The 11,246-nt window shown below is 50.1% G+C and overlaps 1 long non-coding RNA gene across 2 annotated transcripts; it reads right to left on the reverse strand.

Moving 5' to 3' along the window:
• Positions 1-2,633: 2,633 nt before the first annotated feature.
• Positions 2,634-9,214, reverse strand: LOC120095337 (uncharacterized). Of its 2 annotated transcripts, XR_005490825.2 has the most exons (4): positions 9,052-9,214; positions 6,996-7,150; positions 4,026-4,208; positions 2,634-2,943 (listed from the first exon to the last, which is right to left on the reverse strand). It is a non-coding gene; the product is annotated as an uncharacterized LOC120095337 (long non-coding RNA). The 2 variants fall into 2 exon arrangements; XR_005490826.2 differs by lacking the exon at positions 4,026-4,208 and having other exon boundaries at positions 9,052-9,211.
• Positions 9,215-11,246: the final 2,032 nt, after the last annotated feature.

An 11,246-nucleotide genomic window follows, 5' to 3' on the forward strand; every position in this document is an offset into this window, starting at 1 on the left:
AGATTTCAAGAGGCTGGAGAGGCAGCTCAGTGGGTAAAGTATTTGCCTTGGCAGCATGGAAGCTAAGTTTGATCTCCAGAACTCAGGCCAAAATGCCAGTGGCTATGGTGTACATCTGCGATCTCAGTGCTAGGGAGGGGAGACCCAGGAGGCTCTCTAGAGTTCACTGACTAGCCGGCTCACCAAACTGGTGAGTCCCAGACCCTATCTCAAAAACAAGGTGAGGGCCGGAGCGATGGCTGAGCAGTTAAAAGCACTGGCTGCTCTTTCTGAGGACCCGAGTTTTAGTTCCTAACGCCTGCGTTGAGTGGGTCACAACCACCTATAACTCCAGCTGCGGGAGATCCAAGCTCTCTGGCTCCTACAGGGACTTACACACACACACACACACACACACACACACACACACACACACAAATACACAGACATACGCATAATTTAAAATAGTAAAAATTCATGGTTTCGTAGTGGTAATTTTGGAGTTTTGGTTTCTTTTGAAAACACAGAAAGGAATATGTTTTTTGTTTTTTGGTTTTTTTTGGTTCTTTTTTTTTTCTTTTTTTCGGAGCTGGGGACCGAACCCAGGGCCTTGCGCTTCCTAGGCAAGCGCTCTACCACTGAGCTAAATCCCCAACCCCCATGTTTTTGGTTTAATCCCCGGTATGGGATATGGGGCTGCGTCGGATTGTCCACAGCAGCTGACTATGATTTGCCTCATGCTCTAGTAGGGGCGTGATTTTGCCAGCTGCAGCTAGTGTCTGCGATTGTGTGAGATTTGGAATTCTGGGGACTTTTCAGAGGGTGGATAAATGCTAGGGCCCCGAGAGGTTGGTGTGTTGTTGGTTGGTTGTTGGTGGTCATGGGTTGTTAAGTAGTCATGCACAAAGAAGAACCAAGGAGAAACAAGAAGAGGAAGAAGAGGAGGAGGAGAAAGGAGAGGAAGAAGAGGAAGAAAAGGAAGAGGAAGAAGAGGGAAGCTATCCTGGATGGTGAAGATCGAACTTGTCCCCCAAGGAACCGGATCCCCCTAATCATTAGGAAGTAGTCTCCTTTCCAACCCCGACTTTATTCAGGGATCTCTTTCCTTTCCCCTCTATCCTGTTCTCTCTCTTATCCAGTGTTGGGGGATGGAGAAGGGAGGAAAAGAGAACAACCTATAAAGTAACAAACACAGCTACAGTTTTCATTAAACAAACAGGTGAGCAGCATCCTGAGGACATTATCTGATAATGACCTCTGACCTCCACATGCATGTGTCCACATCATGCACCTGAACACATGCATAAGCACACACACACGTACACCAGATACCAAATCCTTAAGGATAAAGTCTCAGGCTGCTCAGGCACTCCAATGATTGTTCTCAATCCAGAGCCACCCACCCACCCACCCAAACAAACAAAAACAAGACACCACAACAGGGTGTTTATCTCCCCCAATATTCTCACAGATACCTTAGGGCCCTGCCTTCCCATCCGCCACCAGGACCCATAGATTACATCACTTCAGAGATATGAAGCGTGTTTGTGCCCTCCTCCCATCCTTCTTAAAGCCTTGCACTAGTCAAAGTGACCCCTGAGGCCCAGTACTGGAGAAGACCTGAGTCTTGTTCAGCTATCACATTCCACGGAGGCAAACCCCAGGGTTAGCCTGTGAGTCAGTCAGGTGATGGCAAAGAAGGATCATGGGTTCTCTGTGCCCCTGCCCTTGAGAAGCTCACAGGGGCCAGAGTGCAGGCAGCTGTCCTGTAATCTACCCAGGCTCTGTTCTCTCCCTGGGAATTGTCCGCCTCAGGATATCCTCAGGATGCCCTGCTACTGGAACAGGGCTGCTGTCCTCATCCCTCAGGCTGAACCTACCATGGGAGAGAGGGTTTTCCACCCTCCTTCTAAGGTAGATGACAGCCATATGCAGTGTCCACCAAATGTTAAGCTGCTTCTCTGTGTTGCTGGTCCAGCTTGGCTCTCTTGGTCTAGCGCCAGCCTGTTACCCATCCTGCCTCTGAGCAAGCGGAGAGGACTCTGGCCAGTGGGACAGCAAAGGGAGGTAGACACCGGACAATAGATGTCTGGTGGGAAACACTGGGCCCCCCAAGTCAAGCTGCTGGGATGGGACTTGAGAACCAGGACGGTGCCATGAAAATCTGGCATGGTCCTGGAGCCAGAGGATGAAAGGGTGAGAGCCGTTCCAGGCAGTTGGGCATGTCGCATAATTACAGGAGAAAAATTAGGCAGGAGCCTGGCTCTCCCTACCTCTGTCTGAGTGATCATTACCCTTATTATAAAGCAACTAATTATTAGCCTGGCTCATTAGCAATTATAAATCTCTAACTCCAGAACTTCATTAAAATATGACAAGTTGGCACTCAATTATTTTGCCAACTGCCTGGCTCGTGCACAGCGTTTGCACACCCAGCTCCCATGGTTCCAAGGCAAAGGGTTGGCAGTTAGGTCCCAGGGATGTGAGACTCGAGAAGTGGAGGGGGATGCTATACACTGCTTTGTATCCAGACACCTACGTGTCCCTACAGTGGCTGAGCTCCCACACCCCGAGACTCGAGAAATGGAGGGAGATGGCATACAGCCCCCCCTCCCCGCGCCTTCCAGAAAAAATAGAAACAACACACTCTACGGGGAAATATCTGCATGCCAACTTCTTGGTGTGCCTTATGGCACCGAATTCCTCAGTCACTACTCGGAGGTCGGTGATATGGTTGATCTTCTCTTCCTGATGAGGAGCTGGAGGCTGGATCCTGCGACGTAGAGGTCACGGACATCCAGCTCAGAGAAGCAATCTAGGCTGGGTTCCCTCAAAGCTCGAATAATGGTCTCTCGGTCTCCACCTTTCAACTCCAGGTCTCCCTTGCTCTAAGGAGAGGACTGGCTTCGCGCAGGTAAAGTGTATGCTACACAAGCGTGAGGACCAGAGTTCGATCCCTGCAACCTGCATAGAAATGGTGGATATAATGGTGCATGCTCGTATGGACACAGTCAAGCCTAATTGGTGACATTGAGAGACATTAAAGAAGGTGGGTAGAGTCCCTCAGATGACAACTGAGGTTGTTCTCTTGCCTATACACCCGTCCCCTAGACCACACGATAAAGGGCAAAGCAGGTAATGGAAGCATGGCTGCCACTTGCCTGAGGAAGGGCAAACCCCACAAGCCTTAGCAGTGTGTGGTAGGTAGGAGGGTAGAAGGTAGAGGAGCTAATCCTCCCCATTCCTGGTGATGGTGATTTTTCCTCCCCAGTAACTAGCTCCCCAGTAACTGCACCTGTTCAAGCCTCCCCATCCGGCCTAGACTCCTCCAGTCTTCCCTGACCCTCTCCTTGTGGGTAGATGAGTTCGCTTGAGCGTATCGATTATGTGTGCATTGCTAGAGCAACTTAAAAGAGGAGGGATTTGTTTCGGCTCACAGCGTCACACAGTTTCAAGCCAGCACGGCAGGAAGGGTGTGGGGTAGACTTGCTTAGGTCATGGTAGGCAGGGCATGTTGGGAGGTCATTCACCCTGTGGTGGACCAGAAAGCAGAGAATAAGACAGGAAGTGGCTAGCGATGGGCATACCCCAGAGACCTCCCTCATCTACTTCATCCAGATTGGCCTCCCCTCCAAAAGTCTATGCTGCCTCCCGGAGTGGTAACATCAGCTGGGGAAGAAGCATTCAGGGCACCAACCTGTGGGAACATTTTATATTTCAACCCTAACAGTGGTGAAAGCCCCATCCTATGACACAGTACCATTCATTCTCAGTCTTTTCCTCTATTCCAGTCCTAAGGAACAGCTCTATCCAGGATGAATGGCCTGAGGTGGACCAATCAGACGTGGCAGGAAAAGGGCAGGCAGGTCATGAGTCCTCAGACCCAGAAGGAAGAATATTTTCTTCCTTTTATGTCAAACCTCTAGTGAGAACTCATGGGTTACTGAATTACCTTCTGAAGGCACAGACCCAAAGACCTGAGGATCTCTCACTAGGCCCTGCCATTTACAAAGTTTCACCAACCACCAACCACGGGACCATCTCACCTATAGCTCAAATGTGGAGAGCAAGGATGAATTGTGCTTCTCTCCTCCAAAATGGAGTGAGGCTTTCCAATGGAGGAGACACCTTCAAGCTGGACCAGACAACCCAAAAAGGTAAACAGAGCAGGCGCCTCAAAACCAACTCCTAGGCCCAATGAAGATCAAGTGCAATTAGTGATGAAGAACCTGTGAGAGGACGTTTGGAGAGAGTAGATGTCGGTAAGCCGCACGAATTTTGATGCTACCTTCACAAAAGGACAGTATGGCTACCCCCAGGTGGGGGGGGCTCTTTATTCACCAGGGGCAGAAAGTCTGGAGTCAGAGACAAATTGCCAAAACCATTGTCCATACTGGCTGTTAGGGGGATGTCTTAGTTTTTTTTGCAATTGCTGTGATTAAAAACGCCATATGAACAACAATGCCAACCAACCAGAGCTTCCAGGGACTAAGCCACTACCCAAAGACTATACATGGACTGACCCTGGGCTCCAACCTCCTAGGTAGCAATGAATAGCCTAGTAAGAAGGGGAGTGGAAGGGGAGCCCTTTGTCCTGCCAAGACTGAACCCCCAGTGAATGTGATTGTTGGGGGGAGGGCGGTAATGGGGGGAGGATGGGGAGGGGAACACCCATATAGAAGGGGAAGGGGAGGGGCTAGGGGGTTGTTGGCCTGGAAACCAGGAAAGGGAATAACAATTGAAATGTAAATAAGAAATACCCAAGTTAATAAAGATGGAGGAAAAACAAACAAACACCTTGACCAAGTCAAAAAAAAATGTGAATTGTTTGCACGTAAATACTCAATGTGAATTTAAAAGTTTCTCCTATCCTCTCTTTTTCTATGACTCTGACATCTTGAGGGCATGATGTGATACACAGATTGATGGTCATTAAATTCCTAAAACTAAATAATATTTAATAAAACATTTTTTTAAATGCCATAATGAAATCAACCTAAGGAATCAAAAAATAGACTTGGCTCACAATTTCAAGTTACAGTCCATCATGGTAGGGAAGTCGCAGTATGGGGAGCTTGAGAAACTGTCACATTACATTTGGTCAAGAAGAAGAGAAGAAGAGGAATGCTCATGTACACGTGTGCTCCTTATGTAGTCCAGGTTCCCAGCCAAGGGAATGGTGCCACCCAGAGTGGGCAAGTTTTCTCACATGGATTAACATAACCGAGAGAATCCCCAGACAGATGTGCTCAGAGGGTCACCTTACATGTGATTCTAGCTTCTGACAAGTTGGCAGAGGAAAACACTTCTGAGATAGATACTTCTTGAGAGTTCTATAATCGCTTGGCTATTGTCACCACCCTGATAGTATCCTTGTTGTAAAGGTGATAAAACAGAGGTGATTTGGTATGTTCCTATTGTGCAGAACAGTGAAGGGGGCTTTGAAATAGACATCTGGTTGAAGGACCAGCCCCTATTGACTAGGCTGGATAGGTAGAATCACTAGCATTCACAATGCTAGTGAAGGAGCCCAGATCAAGCCCAGCCTGGGAACAGGCAGAGCTTGATGCTCTATGGGAAAAATAGTGGTTTCTAATCATGCCAGATGAGAGAATACCTGCCCATACACATCATCAAAGCTACTCCCTTCTGGGATAAGCAGTCCCGGGAAGAGGAGGAATGAGTCCTGGGTGTAGAAACCCCATGGTACCTGTCTTAGTCAGGGTTTCTATTCCTGCACAAAAAAAATCATGGCCAAGAAGCAAGCTGGAGAGGAAAGGGTTTATTCAGCTTATACTTTCACATTGCTATTCATCACCAAAGGAAGTCAGGACTGAAACTCACACAGGGCAGGAACCTGGAGGCAGGAGCTGAAGCAGAGGTCATGGAGGGATGTTTCTTACTGGCTTGCTTCCCCTGGCTTGCTCAGCTTGCTCTCTTATAGAACCCAGGACCACCAGATGGCACCACCCACAATGGGTTGGGCCCTCCTCCCTTGATCACTAATTGAGAAAATGCCCTACAGATGGGTCTCATGGAGGCATTTCCTCAAGGGAGGCTCCTTTCTCTGTGATAACTCTAGCTTGTGTCAGGTTGACACAAGCTATATATAGGAAACCCCAGGCCAGAAGGAAGCCAGGCTTCTAGAGCTTCTGGAGTAAATGCTTTGTTAGAGAGCCCTGAGGAACTCCCGAGACTCACGGAACAAAAAAGGGAAGGAAGAAAAAGAGATAAGGACCAGATGACTCCCCCATGGTCAGACACAGCATATGCCCCCAGTGACAGGCAGCAAGGGGTTCCCAGAGCCAGTTTCCAGGGACACAGGGGCCCTGGTCTTCTAAGTAGAGTGGGAACCTTGTAATTCTCAGAGTGTGGAGAGTGAGTACAGGAAAGATTCACCGTGATTCTCCCAGAGATCACAAAGGGGCTTTTGGCATTTGCAGTTGAACCCCAGACCCTGGCAAGGAGCACACAAGTAACACTTGGGGGTTAACACGGCCCCAGGAAGTAGACCCTACAGAAGAGATTCTGACTCGGTTAAGGTCTGTTGACTGACTAGAAGCTGAAATGGAGGCCTTTGTATCTAGTAAGCTTGCTAATTCAGAGGTACTCAAGAGAGGTAGGGTAATGCCCCACAAGGACCAGGCAATAGACAGAAGAACGAAAATGTCAGTCACACAGTAGCCAAGAATCTGATGTGTGAGGTCCCATCCTTGGGGAACGATCTGGAGGCACAGAGCTCAAAGAACTGCTCAAGGTCACACATACCCAGGACTCAATCAGGCTGAGCCACCTGCAGTGCCCTGTGCAGTTATGGAGGTTCTCAACCCTCCCTCTGTACAGCAACCCCGACCGGACGAAAAGGGCCCCACCTCCCTGGGATGCTCACATTCCGCTGGAAGATACCTTAATGTCCAAACCCTGTGCTCCAGCCTGATTGTCACCCCATAGAAACTGATGCTAAAATGTCATCTCCAGGAACTAGATGTGACTCAGTTAGGAGGGTGCATGCCTACCATGCATGAACTCCTGGGTTCCACGGCCAACACTTCATGGTTGTTGTGCCCGACATGGTGGTTGTGCAAGCCTGTATTGCAGTAACATAGGTGAAGCTTTGGTAGTTCTCGGTCATCCTTGGCAGCACAGTGAGTTCGAAGCTAGCCTGGGCTACCTAGAAGCATGTCAAAGGAAGAAAATAAGGGATACATTGTTAAGGTTGAATGGTATAGGCATGAGACCCTAATCCAATAGGCTATGGCTATTTCTGTCTGGCGTTGACTGGGAATAGAACCTAGGGTCTCTCATAGCCTAGACAAGTGCTCTATCCCTAAGCTATATCCCCAGCCCAGGTCTGAGGGCTTTAATAAGAAGTCCAGGCCTGATCTGGGATTTTTTTAGTGTCTACCACATGCTGCCTTGACCCCTTCGAGGACTGTGAGGATGAACCCACCAAGTCTGAGCTTCCTCACCTTCAGAACTGGAGTGGAAGGAGATTCTCGTCTTCAAAGGTATTGAGTCTATGGTATTTAGTTACCGCGAATGGGAATCAGAGTAAGACTCGCTGCAGTGTGCTAGAAGACCTTTCCATCTCAGAGTCCAGACCCTCTCCTCTCTCTTTTCCCTCCTCCTTCCTAAGCTGAGGACTAGGTTGACCTGACTGAGACAAAATCCTTCGGGTACTGTGAATTCAGGGTTGCTTTGAGCTCAGTAGAGCTCTGTCCCAGCTCCCCTCCCCAATCTCCAGGAGCTTCAGGCTCAGGACAGCATGCCCCTCAGGTCCTGTTGTCACTCCCCCAACCACACCACCTGGCTGTCAGTGGGTCTCAGGGAAGCTGTGGCGGGTGATCTCTCCCTGTCTAGGAATGGCACCTCTCAGGGAACTGACAGGTAATTGGCCCCTAAATCCCCCACAAGACTCCGGGAGGATGAGGAAAAATTACGGCTGTGGAATCGAGTCTTAAAAATTATATCACCTTTGCTGACAGAGTAATTACTCCCTTTTCTAGGGATTTAGTGCAGATCTCCAGCCCTGAAACAGCTGAGGTGTTTTAAGGGCTCGTCCTGCTTCCTGCTCTATCCTTCCTGCCTTCCACTTGGCCACGCAGGTCAGATTCCTGGTATCCACCAGCATCAGCTTCTGACGGAGAGCCTGCCGAAGGGGCTCTCCGGTCCTAGACTCACACTGCTCAGCCATCTAGGCGAGTTCAAACACCAGTGTGATTGTGAGGCTGAGGAACACTGGTTCCTCAGACGGGTGGGCCAGTGCCCACTCATTGACCCGCATCCTCCTGGAGGGGCCATCTGCGCTCAGGCCCTGTGGTCCTTGGCCTGGAGCAGGCTTCAAGCCCTAGGTTACTCCCATTCTCCAGAAACAGGCTTCAGGAAGAGAGCGGTGGCATAGTACCTGACAGCGTAAGCACGCAGTAAGTCCGCACATGGAGGGCGTTCTTCCATCTCCTAGTGGGTCTCCCTCAGGTGAGCCTCATGTCCACACTATCGTCACCTGTGTCTTAGCACGTCCTTAGTTATCTCTCCTTCTTCCCAGCCCTCAGTCTCCCCCGAGTGCCATGTCCCTCTTGGGATCAACCCTCGAATAAGCTCTCTGGACCTAAAACCACATGTACGAGGGTGTGTTCTGTTGCGGTAACAAAACGTCTGATAACATCGACTTTTAAGGAGGAAAGGTTAGTTCGGGTCCACAGTTTCAGAAGTTTCTGTCTATGATCAGCTAACATGCCCGTGGCAAGGCATGTCAGAAGCACATGGTGAAGGAGGCTTGTCTACCTCATGACAGCTTGGAGAAAGAGAGACAAGGAGGGGAAGAGATGATGTCAGGGGTTCCCTATACGCTCGTCAAGGGCACCTCTCTATATGACCCACACCAACGAGGTTCCATATCCTGATGTTCTCAGCATCTCCCGAGAGTGCCACCAGCTGAGGATCAGCCTTCAGTACATGAGTTGTTGGGGGAATAGTTACCATCCATGCCACTTGTCTCCCAACCTGCCCTTGGCAAACTCCATCTCTAAGATGCCTCCCTGCAGCCCGGCCTGAGTGGGTGTGGGCGCTTACTTGATTGCAAGTGGCCTTCTATGCTGGTTGCCGGGGGTTCCTTGTGCCATTCACTGTAACATTCTTGAGAGGTGGCATCGATTCTTCTCAGTGTAAGGAAATCGCCTCAGGCACCAGAACTCCTGTCACCCCCCCACCCCCCTTTCTGCTTCTGTGTGAGGTGCAGTGTGTGTACCTGTGCAGGTGAGGCCAGGTGACCTCATAGTTTAGCATTGATGTGGGATTTAGGGCTCTAGGGTTAGAAGCACACCTCCCTGGCAGGGATCACAATGGCTGTTAGGATAATAAAGAGAAAACTGTTGGCTGAGAGTGGGTGAGGACAGAGCACCTGGCCCAGCACCAGCAAGGAATGCCATATTTATTTCAATGGAAAGGAAACAAGATGGTCACCAAGTCCATGGCCAGAGGCCAGTTGAGACCCATCCTGTCCTCTGGCCAACAAACCAAAGTCAGCTCATGAAAGCAGTATTCAAAGACTAAAGTGCCAGACTTTGCACTTGATGTTGAGTCAGACGCCACTGTTTGCAGACACTCTGTGAGGACAGAGGTAGGATGGGGGTAAGAGACTTAGTTTCTCTAGGCAGCTAGAGCTGTGCCTTGGCCTCTAACTCAACCTTCCAGGACGCCTTTGACGAGGCCCAGTGGAGCCTGGAGGCACTGGCAGACACTTCACACGCCTCCTCAGACCCCAGGTATTGTAGCTGTCCATTTCGACAGCCTGTCCTTTCTGAGAGAGGGAATAGCATGCCTCAAGCACTAGCTGTTTATCCAGCACTCTTATTTCACATTGTGAACTCAAGGCTTAAGCCAAACCCACTGAGGAAGTATCATGTCCAGAGGGCAAAACAGGAACAGAGGTCTCTGCTTTGTGCCCTACCACATCGCTTCCTCGTTGCAGAGACAGGATTTGAACTCATGGGACCTGAGTCCAGAGTGGGTTCCACCTTCTGTTCTACTGCCCTTGAAGCTGACAGCTCAACGTGGCTCAGGAGCGTGACCCTGGGAAGCAGTGCCCACTCATTCACGGTGCTCCACACAGATGTTGGTTTTCACTGACTCAGCAAGGTGGTTAGTTTTTGTGTCACCTTGCTGGGTCATCGGGTGACTTTGGTCAAACAGTGCCCCGGATGAGTCTGTGAGTATCTTTCTGAGTGAGATGAACAGGACCTCCGGAGACTGAATAGAGCAGGCTGTCCTCTCTGATGGGGGTGGACCTCATCCAACCACCTGAAGCAGACTAGAGCAAAGGGGCAGACGGGAAACAGCATCCCCCCACCCTCCACCCCCCACCAGCCTGGCTACAGGAGCCATGATGTGGAGCTGGATCTCGATGGAAACACAGGCTCTTCCTGGGTCTCAGGCTGCAGGCTTCCAGGTTCACCAGACTCTCGTAGGCTTCAGACCTCCTGGCTCTTGGTTTAATGGCACCATCAACTCTCTCGGGTCTCTGGTCTCTAGCCTGCCACCTGTAGAGCTTGGGACTTCTCACTTTTGTAATTGCGTGAGCCTGAATCCTGACGGTGAATCTCTTTTGGCACATGTATGCAGACACGCACACGTGCATGTCTGTGTGTGCGTATTCGAGTGCACACACACACACACACGAAGAAGGGGAGGGGAGAGAGGGAGAGGGAGAGGGAGAGGGAGCAGTTGGGCTAGCCTATGGTCTATGCCACCTCTGAGAACGGCAACCAAATAAAGTATCCCTGGAGCCGAGGTAGCAATAGCCACTGTCCAGTTTGCTAATGTCTGCAAGCTTACAGCAGCCACAGCAGAATCCTTTCATGTGTGGTCCACACCCTTACTCCATGGAAAGGGTGGCAGATTGGTCCTCTCTGGATAGACCCCATGTCTTATATTCTACTTCTTGCCATGAAGCCAAGTCTTTGCCGAGACACTACAGCCGCCCAATTGGGGGCACTGCCTATATTAGCTAGGCTCATGGCTGTATTTAGAACCCTGCTTGAAGTAGTAAACTGTAAATCAGAAACTCAGTGGCTTCCCTGCTCTATCTCCCTACAGTCCATAGGTCTTGGCAAAGGTAACCTTGTAGCCAGAGAAACAGTGAGACTCAGAGAGGTTGCTTCACTTTGCTCAGATCCCAGCGCTCTGACTGGAGCTCAGCTTCAAAGACAACACATTTCCAGGTACCATAGTCCCTCACTCTGCTGCACTCCTTCCCAGCTGCCTTAATT

Source organism: Rattus norvegicus, chromosome 10 (assembly GCF_036323735.1).
Source record: "Rattus norvegicus strain BN/NHsdMcwi chromosome 10, GRCr8, whole genome shotgun sequence".
In the NCBI taxonomy this organism is placed as follows: Eukaryota; Metazoa; Chordata; class Mammalia; order Rodentia; family Muridae; genus Rattus; species Rattus norvegicus.